At 50.0% G+C, this 25,543-nt stretch overlaps 1 protein-coding gene across 3 annotated transcripts in view; it reads left to right on the top strand.

Moving 5' to 3' along the window:
• The window catches only part of LOC119391051 (3-methyl-2-oxobutanoate dehydrogenase [lipoamide] kinase, mitochondrial), a 395,177-nt gene that overhangs the window by 287,430 nt on the left and 82,204 nt on the right, over positions 1-25,543 (top strand). The gene's annotated exons all lie outside the window — the stretch shown is intronic.

Here is a 25,543-nt window from a genome sequence, read left to right as displayed (position 1 = left end):
TTGGCCATTTACTCGGAGCTTCGTGCGTTAGGCTAAGCAGGCTCATCACATCTAAGAACAAATCAAGCAGCACTTTGCTTTCTAGTTCAATGTCCTGTGGGTCACAATTTAGAACAACGAAATAATCATCAACGTAATGGAACACTAAGAACATTTTTATCGGTGAATGAAGTATTGGTATGACGATTTAAATCAGCGAGAACCAAGTTACTAAGCATCGGGGCGATGCAAGAACCAGTGCATATGCCTTGATTTTGCAGGTGTGGAATCCCTTAACACATTATTTAGGTAGATTGCAAATAAAAGTTTAAAAGTTCTAAGAAACCACTAGCAGGGACCTCAGCTGAGTTTTGGAAAGCAACAGAACCATATTCGTCAATAGAATGCTCAAAGCATTCAAGGATTAGGTTATGAGGACAGCATATTGTAACGATGCTGAAGCACACAGGCTAGTCAAACAAATGTGTTTATTAAGGGCGAACCTGTGCTCACAACTCAAAGTGACTGCGGTCGTAAAACTGCAAGTCAGTCGAACACCAAAGAGGTCAGTCAGCTGTCTTCTTTCTCTTCGCAAGAAGTCCCGAGCGCGTGGCACATGCAAGCCGAGTTTGGCCAGGTGCTCGTGGAACGATGGTCTCTGCACGGCACTACAATGCGGCGCGCACGCACGTCCAGTATGCATGGTGATGGGCACGCTATTTGAATGCGGCCAAGATGTCGCAGCAATATATATACACTCAAACCTCATTATAACACAGTCACACCTGCCACGAAAACAACTTCGTTATACCCGAAAATTCGTTATAAATGTTTATTTTTAACACTGTATCTATGACAAGGCTATTCTTCATTTAGTTCATTATAACCGATAATTCGTTATATCGAGGTCTGAGTGTATGTGCAATTTTTTTATTTCCAATAAAAGCTGTTGCAAGCTCAGTGCGCATCGTCGTCGTTTGTGCTCCATCTGTGTGCTTTTTGCGCAGCAGTGTGTCAGAACAAGCCCAACTCGCCACATTAATCAAGACCCTGAGGGGTGAATATGCTGAGCACTGGCTGCGCAGAGAGACAATCGAGACAGCGGCGTCGTGACTTTCTCTTGCAAGTGGCAAAATTTGTGCCCATAACATATACCCGGGTCTACGAGTGCACATGTGCGGGCTCTGTTGACAAACACTTCGATGACATTGCACGGACTGCGACAAGGACTTGCACATTTCAGCGGTGTCGCAGTCCTTGCCTCTTGGACTGTTAGTTTCCCCTTCCCAAGTGACAGGATGAGGCCAAATTGGCGATAATGAGTGACGGCACGGGGAAGGGTAATAGCGGGTGTTTGGTGGTGGGCGGCATGTCGGTGACATAGCGAAAGGTAGGTCGTAATATGGATGGGTCAGACAGCTTGTCAGGGATGGTGTGGTGCGAGGTGGCCGCACCCAATTGCAGTAACGTGTGAAGCATATACGTTGCAGTAACGTGTGAAGCATTGTCTACGTTGGAACACGCACTTCATGGAGTGGCTGGTGGTAGGGCTGTATGGCGGGCTGCACACAGGTCCCAGCCACGTCTACATTACTGACAGGTACATTAGGAGATTGTACGTTGGGCCTGGCAACGACTTCGGCATAGCTGAGCGGTGCTGGCGCCGAGACCTGTTGGGGTGGTGGAACACCTTCAGCGTAGCTTGATAGCGCGAGCGTGGGAAGGTTTAGGCAGCGGTCTGGCAAGACGTCTATGATTTCTTGTTCGATCACGCAGTGGAGCGTAGGCATGAAGTTCAAAGCGGGCTGTTGTACCTGCGACAGATGAGCGAAAGGCACCAAGGAGAGTTGGCGTGCAACTTCCTCCCGTATGAATGCCTTCATTTTTCTAGCAGTGCCGACTAGTCGGACATTGCAGCCTGACCGGCATTGTGTTCGTCATGCGATGAAGGGCAACGAGTCAATGAGTGCTGCCTGCGTAATTCGTCGTAACTTTGGCATAAAGTGATGATTTCTGCAAGGGACTGTGGGTTGTTTTGTTTGTTAAACGTGTGTATCTTTATTTGTAAATATTACTTCGGGTTCATCGAGAAATCTTCTTGCAACCATATATATATAACAACTTGTCTCTTTGTCCTCATCGTCACTGTGTGTCATCATCATCAACATGTGTTTGTGCACTCTGCCTCTGGCTGCCGGTCTTGGTCCGAAAAAAAAATCAAAGTTTCACTGCAAAGACAAAACAATGAATGCGATAGCAACAAATTGGAATGTCACTCGAAGAATGACAAGCAGCTCGAAACTTGCAGCGCACTGCTCAAGCACAAAGAACGCATGAAAAGAACACAAACAGGACAAGCGCAAACTAACATCTTTCGCAGCACGACACTTGCAGCGTGCCACTCAAACACTAAAAAGGACGCACGAAAAGAACACACAGGTATATACAGGACAAGTGCGAACTAATTGTCACAGTTGTCACTTCTTTGTGTTTCAGCAGCGCGCTGCAAGTGTTGCTATGCACAACCAACTAGCCCCCACTTTGGCTCTTCTATAGCTAGCAGCTGACTTCTTTCGCAAACGTAGCCGCTGCAGTGAGCGAAGTGACCTTCGTGTGGTCTATAGCTTCAATGCAAAAACCTGCCCCCTCACGAGATCAGCGCACGAGCATGGGTGACCACGTCTTGTAGGTCAAAGTACAGGTAGGAGGCCCTCGCGCATCCCAACTCCGGTGGAACATGAGGGGGGAGACGGCCTTTAATGCACGCCCTTCCCGCCATGTCGGTGATAGTGAAGGTGCTGACGCACCTCCAAGCTCTGCATATCACCAGAGGTAAATTGTGTACCCAGCGTACCCAGCTTCTGTGCCAGTTGGAAGAATTTCGTTCTTCGTTCGATGTCGCGCAAAATTCTCTCGGCCGCACGTCTGCTGTCACGCATCGCATCGACACTGGCGCCCAACCACCACTGCGGCAACGTCCCTATCGCGTATCTCCAGCAGAGCGTCGTGTAATTAACGAGCAAGTCGAAGACATGCTTCGCCGCGATGTTATTCGACCCTCAAACAGCCGATGGGCGTCTCCTGTCGTTCTCGTTGCGAAGAAGGACGGCTCTGTGCGGTTCTGCGTGGACTACCGACGACTCAATAAGATCACCCGTAAGGACGTTTATCCCCTCCCTCGAATAGACGACGCCATTGACATCCTGCAAGGAGCAGAATTCTTTTCATCGCTCGATTTGCGCTCAGGGTACTGGCAAGTCCCCATGGCTGATGACGCTCGACCGAAGACAGCGTTTGTCACACCCGACGGCTTGTACGAATTCAACGTCATGCCGTTTGGGCTGTGTAATGCGCCCGCGACCTTTGAGCGCATGATGGACACCATTCTGCGCAACTTGAAATGGCACACGTGCCTGTGCTACCTCGACGACGTCGTCGTTTTCGCCCGGGACTTCTCCACGCATCTTCAACGCCTGCGGCTTGTCTTGACGCGTTTGAGCGACGCCGGGCTACAACTGAACCTCAAGAAGTGCCGATTTGCAGCACGGCAGCTGACAATACTAGGCTACGTCGTATCCAAGGACGGAATTCTCCCCGATCCAGCCAAGCTTCGGGCCGTGACAGAGTTCCCCAAACCTACGTCCGTCAAAGAACTGCGCAGTTTCGTAGGACTATGCTGCTACTTTCGGCGCTTCATACGAAACTTCGCGACCATCATATCACCGCTGACGAAGCTCCTTGGCAGCAACGGGCCCCTCAATACGTGGTCGTCAGAGTGCGACGCCGCTTTCGCGAAGCTCCGTCGTTTGTTGACGTCTCCTCCGATACTACGCCACTACGACCCTGCGGCCCCTACAGAGGTACACACGGACGCCAGCGGTGTGGGCCTCGGCGCTGTCCTTGCACAGCGCAAACCTGGGTTTCCGGAATATGTCGTGGCATATGCAAGTCGCACGCTTACTAAAGCCGAGACCAATTACACCGTCACGGAGAAAGAATGCCTGGCAATCATCTGGGCCCTTACGAATTTCCGACCTTATTTGTATGGTCGCCCATTTGATGTCGTCACCGACCATCATGCGCTGTGCTGGTTGTCGTCATTGAAAGATCCCTCAGGCCGTCTCGCCCGTTGGGCACTTCGCCTGCAAGACTACGACATCCGCGTACTGTACCGCAACGGACGCCAGCATGCTGACGCCGACGCCCTGTCGCGCTCTCCCTTGCCTGACGACAGTGCCCACAGCTCAGTGTCTCCCCTTGCCGTTTCTTCCATCGACATTCACACCATCGCTACCGAACAGCGCAAGGATCGCTGGATTGCCTCACTGATAGACTTGCTGACTGATCCGTCGGCAACACCACCCACTCGCGCGTTGCGTCGTCAAGCCCACCATTCCGCCGTTCGCGACGACCTCCTCCACCGACGCAACTACAGCGGCGACGGCCGCCAGTGGCTACTAGTAATACCCCGAAGTCTGCGTTCTGACATATGCGAGTCGTTCCACTCTGATCCGCAGTGTGCGCATTCTGGGGTATCGAAAACTTACCACCGCATCCGCCAACGGTACTTTTGGCGAGGGATGTACCGCTACGCGCAGAAGTTCGTTCGCTCCTGCATCGATTGTCAGCGCGACCCACTTCAACGCACCTGTCGCCGACAGGTCTACAACCTCTACCTTGCCCTGACCGGCCGTTTGGGCGTGTTGGCATCGATTTGTATGGGCCACTTCCTCTGACGTCCGCTGGTAACCCCTGGGCCATCGTCGCTGTAGACCACCTCATGCGATACGCCGAAACTGCCGCCCTCCCAGCGGCTACAGCGCGCGATGTGGCCTCCTTCCTGCTCCACCGATTCATGCTACGTCACGGTCCACCTCAGGTGCTGCTCAGTGATCGAGGCCGTGTCTTCTTGTCAGAAGTCGTCGAAGCCATTCTAAAAGAGTGCAACGTTGTTCACCGCAAAACTACTGCTTACCACCCGCAGACGAATGGCCTCACCGAACGCTTTAACCGTACGCTCGGTGACATGCTCTCCATGTACGTCGCCGCCGATCACACCAACTGGGATGCCATTCTGCCCTGCGTCACCTACGCCTACAATACCGCCGCTCAGAGCACCACTGGTTTTTCTACCTTTTTCTTATTGTATGGCAGGCACCCCTCGCACACAATCGACACAATCCTTCCATACAAGCCGGATCGGTCTGAGTGTGCGCCGATTTCGGCTACCGCCCGACTTGCTGAAGACTGTCGCGAACTTGCCAAGACCTTCACTACGCATGAGCAAGAGCAGCAGAGGAGCATTAGCGGTGACAGAATCACTTCTGAGCCGACGTTCCTCCCTGGAGCGCTCGTATGGCTCTCGATCCCTACCACTGTACCTGGCCTCTCTTCAAAACTACTGCCCAAATACGAAGGCCCCTACCGTGTCGTTGAACGCACATCCCCTGTAAACCACCTGATCGAACCCATCGATCTATCCTCGGACATGCGCCGTCGAGGGCGCGACATTGTAAACGTGGAGCGCCTCAAGGCCTACCATGACCCGCTCATTGTGGCAAGTTGTTAGGTCGCCAGGCGGCTCCCTTTTCGTGCCCGGAGTAATTGTAGCGAAGCTTTGGAACTCTGAAGTGGGTCGTCCTCTCCAGCTCCTTCTAGTGGCTTGCCCTCTTCGGAGAGAAGGCAGCTCGTGCAGAGTCGGCCCCGCCTTGACTGTCGGTGTCGTCCATCTTCGCCGAATGTCCGCCAGTAAACATCTTTATACTATAAATAGCACACCTTTCGTATTCTGGAGGACGTATGCTGCATGACGGAGTTGTCCAACGCAGTGCACTGTTGAGCGAGGGTTCGCAGGTTTGAATCCCTGGTCACACACACACACATATATGGAACATGACGTCACCGTCGACAGCGATGGCAAGAACCCTGTCGAGAATGTCCATATCATTGTTAGCACAATTAAAGGATGGCTCCGTGCGCTTTTGCTTCGATCATCGTGTGCTCATCAATAAGGTCACTCGCAAGGACATGTAGAGAAAGACAAACCGCCTTCCCCATGGTGAAGCCCCCCCCCCCCCCTGTCAGCCTCTTCTTTACTCGAATACACTGATTCGATCTCCCGTGATAATGATTGCGCCACTCCTCCTCTCCTAACATTTTTCAACATCCTCGGCGCCCCCACAGTGGTGCCTGACGCTGAGGAACACTTCTACACAGGAATTCCAAGCATTCGTATGAGTTCCAAGTCAGTCCTGGTGGTGTCATCCAGGTATCCCCCGGCACCTGATCTTCCAGCGATGCTTGCCACGCTTGTGCCACGCTTGTGCTTTTTAACGCATTGACAATGATGCACTTGCGTTGTCGCTGAGCAGGTTTCCTTGGCATGAAAATTCACACTGCAGACTCTTCCACAAGGATCTCGTGTAGCTATTTCTGAGGAAACTTTTCCCTCGCTTTCTCGTCCTGGCTGCGTTGTTTGCCTTGTAAGCATCAGCCTTCTGCCTCCGTCTTGGTCTGGGCTGCTTCATTCGCCACTGTGACACTGTCTCGGCATTTGGTATTTGCAGTGATGTCGCCTGTGCAATCCGCATTCTTCTCGCCCCTTGCTGTCTGCAGCTTTCTCAAAGAGCTACATTTATGAGCAATACAGACGGTAGGCTTGTGTGTCCTCATGGCCTTTCCTTTCTTTCTTCTATTCCTTTTCGTTTGATGAATAGGAGACGTAGAAAATGATAAATAAATGCAGCCAGCCAGAAAAGGCAAAGAAGAAGAAGAGGCAGAAAAACATTCTATCATGGCGACACGATGGCTCCTGGCTCAGTTTTTCTGTACCCGCTAATATCGTAACATCTACATTTTGGTGCCAAAACCTGGGATCGAACCAGGGACCTGTAGATAACGTCGAGATGGCGAAGCTCGCAGCTGTAAAGGAACGACTCGCGGCTAGCAATGACGAGCTCTCTCAGATCGACGAGCTATATGAGCAGTATATTCCGACAGAAAATATCGAACAGGAGTATACAGTTGTAGCTGAATACCAGGATGAAGCCGCTGGCACCCTTGCTGAGCTAGAATGCCGAATATCCCAAATGGAGAGAGATCGGAACGGCCATGCTCAAGCTCCCAGTGGTGAAAGCACAGAAGAACTGGCTTTAGAAACGAGGCTCCCGCAAGATTTATGGCACCCCGATTACCTCAGCTGCACATCCCAACGTTCAGAGGTGACATCTCACAGTGGACTGGCTTTTGGGAGCAATTTGAACAAGTTGTTCATCTCAACAACGACCTGACGCCTTCCACTAAATTCTATTACCTGAAGAGTTTCCTATCCGGTGACGTAGCAGCAGCAATCGCGGGCTTGCCCACGACCGAATCATGTTACGCCGACGCTGTTGCTCTGTTGAAGGAACGATTCGGCGACAAAACAACGATTATTCAGCACTATCTGACGGCACTGAGGAATCTTCCGAACATGACATCAACCAACGACATCCGCTGTTTTTGAAGATTGTATGATGCCACGCAACTGATTATTCGCTGCCTTAGAGCCCTGAATGTGCCTACCTTGACATACTCAGCTATGCTCATCGACATCTTGCGGCAGGCTCTACCACATGACATCAGTCTCTCCTTCACTCGAGGAAAACGACGCCGTGCCTTGACACAGTCATCTGACGTACGTGCTGCTCAAGTCTCTTCGTCGGGTGCACCAGCAGATGCGTCAACTGCCTCGGATTCCAAGCTGAACGACCTTTTACTGTTCATGCGGGTGGAGCTCGAAAGCAGAGAACAGCACGCACTGCCACGTCAGAGACCTCCTTTGGACGATCACTTGGACCGAAGGCATAGTGGCATCCTGGCGGCATCAATTTTGCACGCCACGTCTAGCGCAATGTTCAAATGCTTCTTCTGCCGTACTTATCAGCATGGGACGTGGAGTTGCAACGCGGATATCCCTCCGGCAGTCAAGAAGGAGCAGCTGACATAAGATAACCGGTACTTTCGCTGCACGTCAAAAGGTCACAGCGAAGGATTGCCGCGTCAAGCTCACCTGCAGTTTCTGTCGCGGAAGACACGCCTCAAGTATGTGCGACCCCAATTACCGGAGGGTTTCGACGATGACAGGCCCCTCAGGAAGTGCCATGGTGTGTGTTTCTTCGAACGCTCTTTCGTCCTGGAATAACGAATCGTCTACTGGCCAACCACCTAAGGACAACGCGGTGTACCTACAGACATTCCGCACTGAATTGGCCAGCCATGACAGGAGGCAATGTGTTCGAGGCATTCTGGATGGAGGAAGCCAAAGAAGGTTCATTAAGGAAGATGTGGCTCGTAAGCTTAGCCTGAAGGTGGTCAGACAGACCCGGTTGGCACTGAGTACCTTCGCAAGCACTTGCTCTTCAGCACCAGAAAAGCGGAACGTGGTTGAAATACAGCTTCGAAACAGATGCAAGGCGGACATTCGCATAGAAGCTGTAGTCGTCCCTGCCATTTTTCACGATGTGACTGTGCCGTCAGCAAACAACACATTCATTCAAGAATTAAGAGGACAAGGAAAGTTGCTCGCGAACGACTACTGGCCTAAGGACGCAACAGACACCGGAATCGGTTTGCTGATAGGTTCGGACTATATGTGGCAAGTAATCACCGGTCAAGTTGTCCGAAGTCCTGACATTCCAGGTCTAGTAGCAATGGAGATGATATTTGGTTGGACAATACTGGGACCTATTAGCCACAAGACCCTTTTGGACTGTGGAACTCATCTCCTCGTCAGCGTCTTGCGTGTTGATGCAGCAGAAGAGGAATCGCCAGCAGAAATGCTACTGTCCTTCTGGCGACTGGAGTTTATGGGCATTACTGACTCCAGCGAATGTCTCTCCGACGGAAACCTACAATTTAAGGACACCGTTAGGAAGTCTGGCGGCCGGTACTCGGTGGCACTACCATGGAAAGAAGATCGCAAGCATCTTCTAGGCGACAATCGTGACACAGCAATCAACCGGCTTTACAAGCTCGTCAAAAGACTCTCTCAGCATGGTGGCTTAACAGAGAAATATGACACGACAATACGTCAATACTTGCAAATGGGACATGCCGAAATGGTGCCGGACCGAAACGCTGATAATACTGCGTACTATATGCCACATCGCGAGGTTGTACGAGAAGACTCGCTGACCATGAAATTGCGAGTGTTTGATGCGTCATCGCATGTCAGAGGATACATGTCACTCAACGACTGTTTGGACAAAGGAACCAACCTGAATCCTGATCTGCTTCAAGTGTTGCTTCGTATTCGATGCTACCGGATAGCCATGAACGCCGACGTCGAGAAAGCTTTCCTGCAGATAGAAATACAGGAACCGGATCGAGATGCCTTTCGGTTTCTGTGGTTCGAGAACGTGCCCCGTGGTGTAAACGACAGCATAGTCGAATGGCGAATGACACGTGTACCATTTGTATCGACATCAAGCCCTTTCCTGCTGATGGCAACAATACATCACCACCTGGACAACTTAGGCGGAGAGCAAAGAACATTGGCCCGAACACTGAAGCATAGTTTCTACGTGGACGACTTGCTGATAGGAGCCGACAGTTTTGACGAAGGCTTAGACGTGTACAACAAGGCAAGGTCGATCTTGGAAGACGCTGCGATGAACCTGCGGAAGTGGAAGACAAATGACACTCAGCTCCAGGAAGTTTTCTCGAATAACGAAGTGTGTCTGGAAAGATTTGACAGTACTTGAACAACAGTTCTAGGTATGCTCTGGAACACCGAAGATGATTATTTGGCATGTTGTTCAAAGTCTGTTACGCAGTCACAAGCTTTCGGGGAAGGTGAACACGAAGCGGACCATCTTAAGGACAGCTTCCAGGATATTCGACCCTCTCGGTATTCTTACGCCTTTCACGGTACTGCGAAAATCCTATTCCAGAAGCTGTGGTTGTTATGGACACCATGGGATTCCAAGTTACCTACGGAAATCGAGAAGGCATGGAAAGAATGGTGTTCTGAACTTACTTAGCTACGCCTTATTAAGATACCACGCTACGTCATGAGTCATCCGAAAGCAGAAATCACCATGTCGCAAGTCTATATCTTCCTTCACGCTAGTCCAAGGGCTCATGGAGCATGCATACCTTAGAACAGTGGACCTCAATGGCCGTTGTGGTACGAAGATCATCGTGGCAGCCTCGAGTGGCACCCATAAAATCCTTGACAATGCCAAAGTTGGAACTAATGGGTGCAATTGTAGGAGTGAGATTACTAAAATACCTCAGGAAGTCATCGTACACCGTACAGTTCTCAAATATCATGTGGTCAGACTCTACAATTGTGCTGAGCTTGATTCGTGCACAGCAAAATAAACTCAGCCCTTTTGTGAGAAACAGAGTGGCTGAGATAGCTGACTGTACCGACAGACATCAATGGCATTATTGTCCTGGAGAGGAGCACCCATCTGATTATCTTACACGGGGATTATCAGCAGCAGCAGCGCTTCGGGAATGCCTCAACTGGCGGAACGGCCCAGAATAGTTGATTCAGCCCGAAACCACTTGGCCGGTCGAACCCAATCCGGTTGGCGTTCCAGAAAATGACAATGAACAAGAAATTCAAGACCGAACCACTTCTACACACACGAGAACCACTTGAAGGTGTCATAAACGTCAAGTACAGCAGCTTGACCAGGCTTCTTCGTGCTACGGCGTTACCAGACTTGTGGAAAGAACACGGCATGCACCAGGGCCACATACGGGGCCTATTGCCGCATAGTTAAGTATAAGACGGTGGCAACAAATTTTATTGGCCTATTGCCGCAGAAGACCTGAATTTGGCCGAGAAGTTCTGGATAATAAGAGCTCAGCGAGAAGCTTTCTCTCAAGAAATGGGGCAACTGTCCAACAGACTCGAGATCTCAAGACGGTCTATTCTTCATGACCTGCTTCCATTTTTGGATACAGAAGGAGGATGTGGACGCCTAGAGAGAGCGCAACTCTCAATTCAAGAAAAACATACACTGATTTGCCTCAGAACCATGACTTCACGCGACTAGTTATTATGGAAGTGCATTGCCATGTTTTACATGGCGGTGTATCAGCTACACTGACAATTCGCCGCGAGATCGGGCTATAGATGGCAGCACCGTCGCTGCGTTTGTGTGAATAGGTGGTCGGCGGCGCGTATACAAATGTACGCAGCGGCGCTTCGCCGTTGGCAGTTTGAGTCGATTGTCGGCGAATAGAGCGCGTTGACTGCAGCCTCATGGTGATGTATATGCCCTTCATTGCCACATTAATGCCCGAAACCGGCCTAAGGTTCCCATTACGTGTGAGAGGAGAAGCGCAATGTGCCAATCAATGAGGTACTGGCCTTCGGTCACATTCGTGTCTTGCACTATGCTCGATGTTTTTTCTTGCTTCATTTACACGTGTTTCACGTGTTTAAATTGTGTTTTGCCTATACCACATTATAGTGTTGTGTGACTGAGCTAATTATTTGCTTCTCGGTCTAGCAGGTGCAATAAAGTATCAGACGGTGGCGAAAAAATGGACAAGGACGAAACAGGAAGAGACGTATCGTCCTTGTCCATTTTTGCGCCACCGTCTTATATTTTAACTATGCACCAACTAGTCCCGCAACAAATTTTACAGGTACAATAAAACAGAGCCTGTACTTCTGCGTAATTAGATGAAGTAGAACTTTGTGCATAAGCGTGCGCAGGGTTCCCCTTCAGGGGGGGGGGGGCGAAGGCGGGCGAAGCCTCGTAGCAGCGCCCCCCTCCCTATTAAATCAATGTATGGCGTAGGCATTGCGCCCCCCCCCCTCTTAGGTGACTAGAGAGGGCGGCCGCCCCCTGCCCCCCCCTCTGTGCACGCCAATGACTGTGCACTTTGCTTTTCTGTTTGCATGAATACGCGTACTGCTATAGAAATGCGTGGCTTCAGGTCTTTTTCACCGCTAACCGGCCTCTGCAGACGCTAGTTCATGCTTTGGGCTATCGCAAGGATTTCCAAATCGCCGACACTTCACGAGATGATGTCGCTAAAATTCTGCATTCACACCTCGACATTTAGTACTTCTTTTCTTTAGGACGACGTCAAATGCACTATGTGATGTGCTTGAACGACAAAGTAGTACCTACATTGAAATGATTTTGGCGAACGGACGGTACGATGGTTAGACCCAGCGCCATACCGACACGTGCATGCACTCACTTATTAGAGTGCATACAAGTCTCGTAAGGTGAAATGCTTATGTATATTGTGTAGATACGTACAAGCATTTGATACTGTGCTAGTACAACGGAATGAGCTGTAATCCGAGGACTTGCATGACGTACACACACATGCGAACACGGTATGGCTAGCAGACGACGCAGGGAGCCATCCACACCACGGGGTTTCGTCCGCTCGCCGCTCGGTGTCGACTCTGCTTGATCTCGCGGCCAATACTTCGTGAGCGGTTCTGGATTATTCATGCACGCCAGGAGACAAAGAAATTGATCCACAACTGTTACCTCTGCAAACGATTCCGAACGAAACCCATGAATGTGGAACATGCCCCACTGCCAGAAGATCGAGCTACTATGTCTCACCCGTTTGAAGTAGTCGGAATTGATTTTGCAGGCCCATTGTATGTGGAATCCAACAAGAGAGAGGCCCATTGTACCAAGGTTAACATTGTGCTGTTTACCTGCGCAACAACCAGAGCGGTACATCTCGAACTGGCAGACTGCCCCTCTCATCGGACAGTTTCGTTCTTGCCTTCAGAGGTTTCTTGCTCGTAGAGGAGTGCCTCGAACAGTTTACTCTGACAACGCGTTGACGTTCAAGAAGGCAAGCAAAGAGCTGCGTGACATAGGGAAACTTATAAGTGGATCCCCGTTTGCTACATTTCTTGCCAGCCATCGAATATCGTGGAAATTCCTTGTGCCCAACGCCCCGTGGTGGGGGGGCTGGCGGGAAAGGCTCATCCGATCGATCACGTCGGCTCTTCCAGAAGTTCTCGGGAAAAGCAGTCTAGGAAGCAAACAGTTGTTGACATTACTTCTAGAAGTCGAAGCTGTGATCAACTATCGTCCTCGGACATATACGTACACGCAGGCAGGGGAACCGTCACCGGTGTGCCCGGCTCAATTTCTCGTCGGGAGTTCAATCCTGGCTCATCCGGACCCTGGCCCATGTGAAGCTTCAACCTGGCCGCAGACTACTAGGAATGGCGTTATCCGAAAGCTGGAGTATCGTCAGAGGCTGTTCAGTCATGTGCGGCAAAGATGGAGAAAGGAGTATCTCCTGGAATTGCGGTCTCTGCATCGGTATACGCAAGGATCTAAGCGAAGTCTAACGGTAGACGATGTCGTGCTGCTACAAGAAGAATCGGTGTTTTTGGCAGCTAGGTCGAATATAGGAAGTGTACCTCGGTCGTGATGGACTGGTGCGGGCTTACGCCGTCAAGACACAAGACGGAAAAGTGTTTAAAAGACACGCTCAAGTTCTGCATCACCTCGAAATGCCTACTACATCTGGGGTGGGGCAGGATGTAGAAAGTGATAAATAAACGCACCCAGCCAGAAAAGGCAAAGAAGAAGAAGAGGTAGAAAAACATTCTGTCATGCCGACACGATGGCTCATGGCTCAGTTTTTCTGTACCCGCTAATATCGTAGCATCTACAGGGGATATTCTAAATGTACAGCGCGATCTGTCGACAGTCCCATAAGCTCAATCTGCCATGTTTTGTTGGGCGCGAAAACGAAACCAGTCGCATATCGCAGCCTTTCAGGTGCTTGCTACTGGTTTTTTTTATCTTCGTTCTGCGATGACTTCCCAATGCTTCGTGTCCTGTTCAGGCAGCGAGGGAGCCCTGACAATGCCGAGAACAAGGTAACGCTACTTTTAATCGAATTTGTCAGTTTCCCGAACGAAGAAAGAGAATGCACTGACGCGAACTTGTTTCTTCAACAAGATTGGCCTTTGGTTCAGAAATGATCGGCGCACCGCTCTTCAACCTCAGCTCTTATTTCTCCGTGCGATTTAGTTGCTCGCCTGCAACATAAGCTAGACTTGCGGGACAATATATAACGATATAGGTCGATTCCACGAAAGATCAAAAAAGGGTGTATATTTGATGTTTCCGATTTTCCTGATAATTTTGTATGTTGTGCACATATGACTGCACAGCACTAAATCGCAGTTCGTTTTCAAATAAAAAATTTTTTCAACACAGCAAAATTCGACAAGTGTCGCCGGTTGACGACGACCATTTTACGAAGAGTGCGTTTTCATAACTTCGGAACCATGCTGGCAGCTACTCAAGCTATATATTACAAATATCTTTCTATTTAGCGGAAGTAGAAGTAAAGAGGAAATAGCTCTTATCATTTCATATACTTCTGAGCAAATTATGTATTTTTAAAAATTCACGAAAAACGGTGCGTTTTTGAAAATCAGTCAAATTTGGGACGCTATGGCAACTTATGTGAACATCTTAGCTTGCTCATATTTGCAGTATGAATATGCGTTTATGTGAATAATGAACCTCTGCATTTGTATTTCTCTAATGATTTTCAAAATAGTAAATTTTCATGCTCGAAACACCAAAAAGAGAAAAGTGCTTCTCGATTCAAAAATCTATAATAAAAAAACCCCAATCTCAATTTTGTTCAAAGTCCCCCAAAATGTTCTCAAAGGACTGCAGAATGATATTATGAAAAAAACATGTTGCATCATTTTTATGAGAACAAAAGCAGAAAATGTCAAATATTGTGTTTCCAGAGCGTGGTGGCTACTGCGTAAAGGACATCTCTAGTAACAAGAAAATACAGTAACACGTCTTTTTTCTTCTCTGAGCTTCGCTAAACAACAGTAATGATCTATTGTCGGAAAGTGGGAACTGTTCTGTAAAGAAAAAAAGATCGTTCCAATTAAATGCATTTGCGACACCACTTATATTCCTCGTCGACGGGCAGCACGGACATTTTCATTCCTCTGGATAATTTTTTTTTGGAGTAAATGCGCTTATATAAAAGCAACAAAGCTAAACGCGAAATTTGTGTACCTGAGTCGATCATGCATTGTAAGAATGTGAGAAATCGCAAATGGCGGCAGTGGTGAACGGCGAGTACCGCAGTGCAACCTAAGCACAACAGCCACACATTGTTTGCCAGGCTTTGTCGCTCTGCACGAGGAAAAGCTGGGGTGTCGATTGCGTTGGTTACACGATACATTTTTCACCACTCGTCGCTCTTCGGCCCGGTCTCTGGATCGGCACCGTGCGGATCGTGTGGCGGATCGAGTGGCCCGCGCTACATGCCTTCGTGTAAACGGAGTAGCATGCGTTAGGCGGACAGGTGCAAAGGGCGGCGCGATAGACGCCTGCCTGAGCAGACGACAGCAACGAGCACGGCTGTGCCAATCAGCCAAACACCACCTGAGATAGAAGTTAAGCATCCAAATTGTGCTTCACTTTGGTGCGATCACTGTCCTACGCTCTGAAGGTGGCTATGGGTAGGCGTTATAGCCATGACCGAGATTTTGTACGGACTGCCTCATGGTGCACAAAAAGAAAATTCCGCTGCAGCGGAATTTTCGTTATGTAGAAGCTCTCTTTTGCGGAGGGTCATGAAGCAGGATGCGCGCTCAATTCAAGAGGGAGACCAGATCTGCCAGTACTGCTTCAAGAGATACAAGGAGATGCAAAACAAAGCAGATGCAATGCAAACAAAACGTGTTTTGTCCGTGGCCAGAACTGCTGCCATAAATCTTCCCGTAACCGATTCTTTTTAAACTCTGCATTGATCACATAAGGTTTTACAACCTGCACATTTGGGCCAACAAAAACCACACCTCTTGGCGACCGCTCTCCAGAAGTTCATTTCCATTCATGAAGAGACCTTGGCTTTTATACCAATCTCTCAATTCTGGCACAGCACATCATCATAAGAGACGCATGGAGGGAATGCGTTCTTTAGCACTCAAGATATGAATTGTACTCAACTGAAATAGATGAAAGAAAAGGAGGCTACAACTGAAAGTGCCTACTGTGGACTGAGGAATGTAACACTGGCGTGAAGTCGCAAACCACGCGAATGCATTTAATTGGAACGGTCTTTTTCTTTACAAAACAGTTCCCAATTTCCGACCAAAGATCATTACTGTTGTTTAGCGAAGCTCAGAAAAGAAAAAAGACGTGTTACTGTACTTTCTTGTTACTAGAGATGTCCTTTAGGCAGTAGCCACCACGCTCTGGAAACACAATGTTTGACATTTTCTGCTTTTGTTCTAATAAAAATGATGCAACATGTTTTTTTCATAATATTCTGCGGTCCTTTGAGAACATTTTGGGGGACTTTGAACAAAATTGAGATTGGGGTTTTTTTATTATAGATTTTCGAATTAAGGAGCACTTTTCTCTTTTTGGTGTTTCGAGCATGAAAATATACTACTTTGAAAATTATTAGAGAAATACAAATGCAGAGGTTCATTGTTCACATAAAGGCCTATTCAATTCAATTCAATTCTTTATTTGCAGACGTGAAACATACAGAAATATCAAAACTGGTTGTACCCATAGCCAAAGGCTAGTTGCGGGTCCAAAAAGATGAATAAATGAAAGTTCCATATACAAAAGAAAGATATGATACATACATATAGATAGTAATCGTACATCCTTAAATTGCACGAGCGAACAAAGGGAAAACGAAAGTATGGGTAAGTGCACGATTGTATTTAACAGCTCTAGGTAAGCTTACGCAGCACGTGTAAGCAAGGCAAATTCTTGCGTTCTTATGAAAGGTTAAACATTCATTACTAATCCCAAAAGAACAAATCAGTGGTTGAGAATGTTTTTTTAACAGGTTTCAGCAAATACTGACACACACACACACACCAAAATGACATCATGATTGTTCACATTGGTAAACACTATTTAGAGCAAGTAAGTATTTTTTTAGCACTGATGGAAAATTATTCGCTTGTTTTATTTCTGCGGGTACTTTATTCCGCAAATATTAACAAGCTAAGATGTTCACAGAATTAGCCATAGCGTCCCAAATTTGACTGATTTTCAAAAACGCACCGTTTTTCGTGAATTTTTAAAAATACATAATTTGCTCAGAATTCCATGAAATGATAAGAGCTATTTCCTCTTTACTTCTACTTCCGCCAAAAAGAAAGATATTTGTCATATATAGCTTCAGTAGCTGCCAGCATGATTGCGAATTTACGAAAACGCACTCTTCGTAAAATGTTCGTCGTCAACCGGCGACACTTGTCGAATTTTCCTGTGTTGAAAAAAAAAATTATTTGAAAACGAACTGCGATTTCGTGCTGTGCAGTCATGTGTGCACAACATACAAAATTATCAGGAAAATCGGAAACATCAAATATACACCGTTTTTTTATCTTTCGTGGAATCGACCTATTATGCATTGTAAAAAGGACGGCCGACGTCGCACACGTGCGAGAGAGCATCATTGATCAACATTAGCATGTTGGTGGTGCAAGTTGACAAAAGCAATGATTTACATATATAAACGTGTGTAACCAGTGCCACAGATTCGTGCCAGCATTATGGTGGGCCAAGTGTTACTTTGGCGACCTCTCCAGCATATTTGGTGGTGAAATCATCCCTGTAAGGCAAAAGGCGTGGCACCTTTCCGACAAGAGTACATACTGCTGCGTAGAAAACAGATGGGGTTGGGATGGGCCAACTTGAATTTAGTAGCGAATCAACCCAATTTTGGGGATGATATACAGGTGGGCAACATATAGGTCAACTTGCCGGAGAATAGCAGACGAATGTGCACGGGGCGTACTCGGTTAGAACAGTAACCACTAACGATAGGCTAGTGAAAGTTTGCAGATCCACTGTATTACCATACTTGCATAAATCCAAAAAACGGCAGGAAGGGGAAGATGGAAGCTTGCGATTAAAAAATCCGTAAACAGGGGGTGGGTGCCCGAGCTGACGTTTCGACAAGTGGACGTGTCTTCTTCAAGGCTTGTTTACCGACCCCCTGTTTACGGATTTTTTCATACTTGCGTAAAGTGTCATATAATTTGAAGTGGATTGGCTTGCAAGATAATCTCAAAGTTGCTTTGAGTGTGCCAAATGAGCTGTCTAAATTGTGTAACCTTGTCGACAAACCTCCCAAAGAAGGTCTCGCTCATAGCAAGCAACACAAGTCGCCATTCATGCCCTGTGTCGGGAACATTGTCCACCACATCCCCTTGTCATGCGACAAATCCTTTAATATCGGCAAACATCCTTAAATGGCAGGCTTCGTGAGCACCACTGCAACACAGCAAGAGCCATTACCGTAAAATCCCGAGCAAGCCCCCCCCCCCCCCCCCCATGGTGAAAGATAATCGGACAAGATTTGGAAGGGGAGGCCCTTGCTCAGTCGTGGACCAAAATTCAATATGGCGGCGGAAGAGCCTCTACGAGGAATGCACACCTGTGCGTTTCTAATGAAACGCTTTATTGAATGTACATGCATTTACTGTTTTTACTGAACCGCAGGAAATCCTCGTGTGAAATTTCATCTGTTATGACAAGGGGGAGAGATATCCTTCAAATGTCCCATCAATTTGTGACAAATCAGAAAGCAACGCTGAGTCACAACAATGTAGAAGTAATAAGAAATTGCGCATGTATGTATAGACTCTCAGAACTTGGGTAACCGCTGCTGCAGGATTCTGTAGCAGAGAACAGGTTGAAAAAAAAATGCCGTGGGAGTAGGGGCCGCTTGCATAATCATTGGCGCATATTTCAAGTCTTCCAAAAAGAAGGGGTCACTTGCTCGAAATTTTGCAGCAGTAGTCATCTAGGCATACATTGTGAGCGATGTGGTTGTCACCCTGAATTTGAAAAATGTAATGTGCTAGCAAGGAACAGTAATAAAATGATGCAAGAAATTATCAAGGCACACAATACTGCATTGTTAAAAAATAAGTGTGTCAGTACGCCATTTATCTGACCGGAAATTTCTTAATCATGTGATGATGACTATTCAACAGTATTGAAAGTTGGGCTAGTTGGTACGGCAGCACATTTGCGCACAGTGCGAGGATCGACGAAGACGGAAAGAACAGAAGGGACACGGACGAGCGCTGACTCGCAACTCAAAAGATTTATTTGAAAAACACATGGACGTAAAAGCGGAAAACATAACACTGCGCAGAAGTGTGAAAAAAAAAACAGATGGAAAGAGTAACAGCGAGTCACCTAATGGCACACGTGCTGCGAAGATATGCGAACTCCTTGTCCGTAAGAGACAATGATGCCTCATTTACGCATGCGTCACCCATTCGGTTGATATGAAAGGTCTCTGTCACTTCTCTAGTGGTCTGGCAACTATGTTTTGACAATATTGTCACGTGGTCGTGACGTCGACGAAGACAGCAGTCGGCGTTTGCAGGATGAAACTTTATTTGGCCGAACTTGTGGCCGGAAAATGAGAACTGGGACTACAGCAATATACGCTGTAAAATGATAGCGGTGAACAGGGCGTCGTTCGTCGATCAACTGACAAGCAGTCAAGCGCGTCGGCTTTTATACAGGCGTTATCGAACTTTCCAGCGATATCGCTGGTGGCGGCGTAATCTCTAGACAAAGCTGGAACATTCGCGTGCGGGGCGCAATCTTAACAAACCGATCTACTACAATCGCGACGCTTCTAGAACACTACTTCTCCGACAGCGTCGAGCGTTGATAACCGTCCCTGCCGGTCAAACCCGAATACATCAAAACAAGACAAAAAGTGGGCGTGGCATTGCCCCCTCTGAAAAAGCATCGTCCCGATGCTTGTGAAAGAACATAGAAGAGAAAAAAACAAGTGCATACACAAATAAATCACAATAACAAAGGAAAAAAATAGAGTCCCCAGGCTCGCTAACGCGCAAAATACGGCTTAAGGCGCACGACATGGACGACTTCAGGTCGCGCACGGCGCCGCTGAGAGTTCGTAATGCCGTCAGGGACAACCTCATAGTCGAGTGCGCCGAGGCGTCGAAGTACCCTGTACGGTCGGAAGTATCGTCGAAGAAGCTTCTCACTAAGTCCTCGTCGGCGTATTGGCGTCCATACCCATACACGGTCACCGGGTTGGTATTCCTTGTGGCGTCGTCGAAGGTTGTGGCGGCGGCTGTCAGTCGCCTGCTGGTTCTTGATCCGTAGGCGGGCGAGCTGTCGTGCTTCTTCGGCGCGCTGTAGGTAGGTGGTCACGTCGATGTTTTCCTCGTCGGTCACGTTTGGTAGCATGGCGTCGAGCGTCGTTGCCGGGCTCCGTCCGTAGACCAACTTGTACGGCGTCATCTGCGTCGTTTCCTGTACGGCCGTGTTGTACGCGAAGGTCACGTACGGAAGGATGGCGTCCCACGTCCTGTGTTCGACGTCGACGTACATGGCCAGCATGTCGGCGATGGTCTTATTTAGACGCTCGGTGAGGCCGTTGGTCTGTGGGTGGTACGCGGTGGTGCGGCGGTGGCTTGTGTGGCAGTATTCCAGGATCGCCTGAGTTAGGTCAGCCGTAAACGCCGTACCTCTGTCGGTGATGAGAACCTCCGGGGCGCCGTGTCGAAGGACGATGCTCTCAACGAAGAACTTGGCTACCTCAGCGGCACTGCCTTTGGGCAGGGCTTTTGTTTCGGCGTAGCGGGTGAGGTAGTCGGTAGCCACGACGATCCATTTATTTCCGCAAGTCGACGTTGGGAACGGCCCCAGGAGGTCCATCCCGATCTGCTGGAATGGTCGCCGAGGAGGCTCGATCGGCTGAAGGAAGCCTGCTGGTCTTGTGGGCGGTGTCTTCCGTCGCTGACAGTCTCGGCACGTCCTTACGTAGCGAGTGACGTCGGCTGCAAGGCGCGGCCAGTAGTACTTTTCCTGTACTCGTGCGAGCGTTCGGGAAAGTCCGAGGTGTCCAGCCGTCGGGTCGTCGTGCAGGGCATGCAGAATTTCTGGTCGCAGTCCCGAAGGTACAACGATAAGGTAGCTATCTCGGGCCGGAGAGAAGCCGGAGAGAAGAGTTACGAGGACGTTGTTTTTCAAGAAAAATGATGCCAATCCTCGCCTGAATACTTTTGGGACAGCGATGGTCCTGCCCTCCAGGTAATCCACTAGACCCTTCAGTTCCGGGTCGGCTCGCTGTCGTTCGGCGATGTCTTCGGCACTTATGGCTCCCAAGAAGCTGTCATCATCCTGGTCGTCGGGCGGTGGCGGGTCGACGGGGGCACGAGACAAGCAGTCGGCGTCGGAGTGTTTCCTTCCGGACTTGTACACGACAGTAATGTCAAATTCTTGAAGTCTTAAGCTCCACCGTGCGAGGCGACCTGAAGGGTCCTTCAAGTTAGCTAGCCAACACAAGGCGTGATGGTCGCTCACAACTTTGAAGGGCCTGCCGTAGAGATAGGGGCGAAACTTTGACGTAGCCCAGATGATGGCGAGGCACTCCTTTTCTGTTGTGGAATAGTTGACCTCTGCTTTAGACAGCGACCGGCTAGCATAACTGATAACCCTTTCCAGTCCGCCCGCCCGCTGCACAAGGACGGCGCCGAGTCCTATGCTGCTTGCATCGGTGTGAATCTCTGTATCGGCGTATTCGTCGAAATGCGCAAGTATCGGAGGCGTCTGCAGGCGTCGTTTCAGTTCATGAAATGCTTCGACTTGCGCTGTTTGCCACCTGAATTCGACGTCGGTCTTCGTGAGTTGCGTTAGTGGTTCGGCGATCCGTGAAAAATCTTTAACAAAACGTCTGTAATAGGCGCACAAGCCGAGAAATCGGCGCATGGCCTTCTTGTCGGTGGGTAGCGGGAAAGCGGCGATGGCAGCTGTTTTCTGCGGGTCTGGGAGCACTCCAGTCTTGCTGATTACGTGACCCAAAAACAAGAGCTCCTCGTACGCGAAGCGGCACTTTTCTGGCTTCAGGGTGAGCCCGGACTTCTTTATTGCTTGAAGTACGGATTGAAGTCGCTGGAGGTGTTCGTCGAAGTTCGAGGAATACACAACGACGTCGTCCAAGTAAACAAGGCAAGTCTGCCACTTCAAGCCAGCCAGCACGGTGTCCATGACGCGCTGGAACGTCGCAGGTGCCGAGCAAAGACCGAAAGGCATGACCTTGAACTCAAAGAGGCCGTCGGGTGTTATAAAAGCGGTCTTTTCTCGGTCTCTTTCGTCTACTTCGATCTGCCAATAGCCGGTCTTGAGGTCCATCGACGAAAAGTACGTCGCGTTGTGTAGTCGATCCAGGGTGTCGTCTATCCGTGGGAGGGGGTACACGTCCTTCTTCGTGATTTTGTTCAGGCGCCGATAATCAACGCAGAAGCGCAGTGTCCCGTCCTTCTTCTTCACTAACACCACGGGTGATGCCCACGGACTCTTTGAAGGCTGGATGATGTCGTCGCGTAGCATTTCGTCGACTTGTTTCTTTATGGCCTCACGTTCTCGCGTCGAAACTCTGTAGGGGCTCTGTCGGAGTGGTCGAGAATTTTGTTCTGTTATAATGCGGTGCTTAGCAAGGGGCGTTTGTCGGACCCGCGATGACGACGAGAAACAGTCCTTGTATTGCAGGAGCAGGGTTTTCAGCTGGTCTTGCTTGACCTTCGGAAGGCTCCGGTTGACGTCGAAATCTGGTTCGGGACCTCGATTCGTTGAAGCAGGTTCGGCAGCATCGAAGAGGGCGAAAGCATTGCTGGCGGCCACACATTCGTCAATGTAGGCGACCGTCGTACCAATGTTGAGGTGCCTATATTCGTGGCTGAAATTTGTCAGCACTACATTTGCTTTACCGTCGCGCAGTTTGGCTATACCTCTTGCGACGCAAATTTGACGGTTCAAGAGTAGTTGCTGATCGCCCTCGATGACGCCTTCAAGGTTCGCAGGTTTTTCGGTGCCGACGGAAATAATGACGCTGGAGCGCGGTGGAACGGTCACCTGCTCTTCTATCACGTTCAATGCATGGTTCCCTGGCGTCGCGTGGGGCGGGAGCGCTTTGTCTGAGGTTAGCGTTATCGACTCAGACCTCAGGTCGATGACGGCGCCGTGGTCACTTAGGAAGTCCATTCCAAGTATCACATCCCTAGAGCAATTTTGTAGGATTACAAAGCTCGCAGGATAAGTCCGGTTATTGATGGTGACTCGCCGTGCAGACACCAATCGGCGTTATCAGGTGGCCTCCAGCTGTCCGGATTTCGGGTCCACTCCAAGCGGTCTTTACTCTCTTCAGCTTGGTGGCGAACGGTCCACTGAAGACAGAATAGTCGGCTCCGGTGTCGACGAGAGCTGTGACGCTGTGGCCGTCGATAAGAACGTCGAGGTCGCTAGTTCGTCGTCTCGCGTTGCAGTTAGGTCGTGGCGTGGGGTCCCGGCTGCGTCGGTGTGTTCCGCTGCTTCCATTTTGCGACGTCGGGTCTTCTTCAGTCCGCGAGATTTCGTTGTCAGGGGTCTGTCTGGTTCGCGTCCTGTTCTGAAGGTTTCGTCGCGGCGTCGTCGTCGGCGGCGGAGGATCTTCGGTAGTTCGTCGTACAGCAACCGCACCTCCATCGGTTGCTGCCCTTAGTTTTCCGGATACGGGCTAGGCGACCGGCCCCGGTTTGGGCCAGTGTACGGTCGGCGGTGCGGTGACATGTAGCGGCCGGGCGACGGCGAGCGGGACGGTCGTCGTTCTTGCCACTGTGTTCCGGTGAGGTAGTCGTCAATGTCATGCGGCCGTTCGCCTGGCTGCGGGCGCGGCGCGTTGATGGCGAATCCGCGTAGTCCCATCTGTCGGTACTGGCAGCGGCGGTACGTGTGGCCGGCCTCTCCGCAGTGGTAGCAGAGCGGGCGGTTGTCGAGGGTACGCCAGACATCGGTCTTCCTCGGGGTGTTGCGCTGGCCGACAGGTGGTCGGTAGGGCGTCGGTGGCGGCGGCGGCGTCTGGCGACGGTACTGCGGCGGTGTGGCGTCTTGGCGCGGGCGTGGAGGAGGAGCATGACGGCGGGCTGCAGCAGCATAGCTCATAGCTTGCGGCTGCGGCTCTGCTAGCTGAGGCGCGCCGAGTGAATGCTGGATCTCCTGGCGCACGACGTCGGCGATGGACTCTACTTGAGGTTGCGACGAAGGTAGAATTTTTCGCAACTCTTCTTGCACGATTGCTCGAATCGTCTCACGCAGGTCGGCGGGTCCTAGGGCTTGAACGTCGGCGTAGCTTGTAGCCGAGAAGCTGCGGTTGTATTGCCGCGTTCGCATCTCAAGCGTTTTCTCGATCGTGGAAGCCTCCGATGCAAATTCAGCGACCGTCTTCGGCGGGTTCCTTATCAATCCAGCGAAGAGTTCCTGTCTGACACCCCGCATGAGGAACCTCACTTTCTTCTCTTCGGGCATACTTGGGTCGGCGTGTCGAAACAGGCGATTCATCTCTTCCGTGTAGATGGCAATATTTTCGTTGGGCAGCTGCACACGGGTCTCCAGCATAGCCGCGGCCCGTTCCTTGCGGACCACGCTCGTGAACGTGCTTAGGAACGTCGTCCGAAAGAGATCCCATGTTTGCAGGGCGGATTCTCGGTTCTCGAACCACGTCCTCGCGGCGTCTTCTAGGTAGAAGTACACGTGGCGCAGCTTGTCCTCGCAGTTCCAGTTATTAAATGTTGAGACCCTTTCGAAGGTCTCGAGCGAGGTCTCGGGGTCTTCACATGGCGAACCACGGAACGTCGGCGGCTCCCTGGGTGGCTGCATCACGACCGTTGTAGGTGGCAGGGGGTCTGTCATCGTCTCGGCGGTCGATGTGACGGTCTTCGGCTGCCTGGCGTTTTCGGGAAGGAGTCCGTACTCTGGTTGTAGTCCCTTCTGCCGGCGACTGGTTCGAGGATCCGGGTTGTCCTTAGAGTCGCCTTCTTCGCGGCTTGGGCTTGGGTCAGCGCTCCGCGGTGGCGTCCGGATCATGAAGCAGCACCTCCACCAGATGTCACGTGGTCGTGACGTCGACGAAGACAGCAGTCGGCGTTTGCAGGATGAAACTTTATTTGGCCGAACTTGTGGCCGGAAAATGAGAACTGGGACTACAGCAATATACGCTGTAAAATGATAGCGGCGAACAGGGCGTCGTTCGTCGATCAACTGACAAGCAGTCAAGCGCGTGGGCTTTTATACAGGCGCTATCGAACTTTCCAGCGATATCGCTGATGGCGGCGTAATCTCTAGACAAAGCTGGAACATTCGCGTGCGGGGCGCAATCTTAACAAACCGATCTACTACAATCGCGACGCTTCTAGAACACTACTTCGCCGACAGCGTCGAGCGTTGATAACCGTCCCTGCCGGTCAAACCCGAATACATCAAAACAAGACAAAAAGTGGGCGTGGCAATATCTTTGCATCGGCAAAGACAGGTGTGCAGCCGCACGTGTTGCAATGCGATGCCAGATGCGAAGTGTTAGGATTTTTTAGCGAATGTTTGTGCTCTCTTGAGCGCACATTAATGCATCGGCCGCTTTGGCCCACGTATGACCACCCATATGTAAGTGGGATCTGATACACAATGCCGCTCTTGCAGGGCACAAATGAGGAAACATGCTTAATTCCACAGTCACTTCTGTC

The sequence above is a fragment of the Rhipicephalus sanguineus genome, chromosome 4 (assembly GCF_013339695.2).
Source record: "Rhipicephalus sanguineus isolate Rsan-2018 chromosome 4, BIME_Rsan_1.4, whole genome shotgun sequence".
Classification (NCBI taxonomy): Eukaryota; Metazoa; Arthropoda; class Arachnida; order Ixodida; family Ixodidae; genus Rhipicephalus; species Rhipicephalus sanguineus.
The sequence above is the reverse complement of the archived record's forward strand: the minus strand, read 5'-3'. Positions and strand labels throughout refer to the sequence as shown.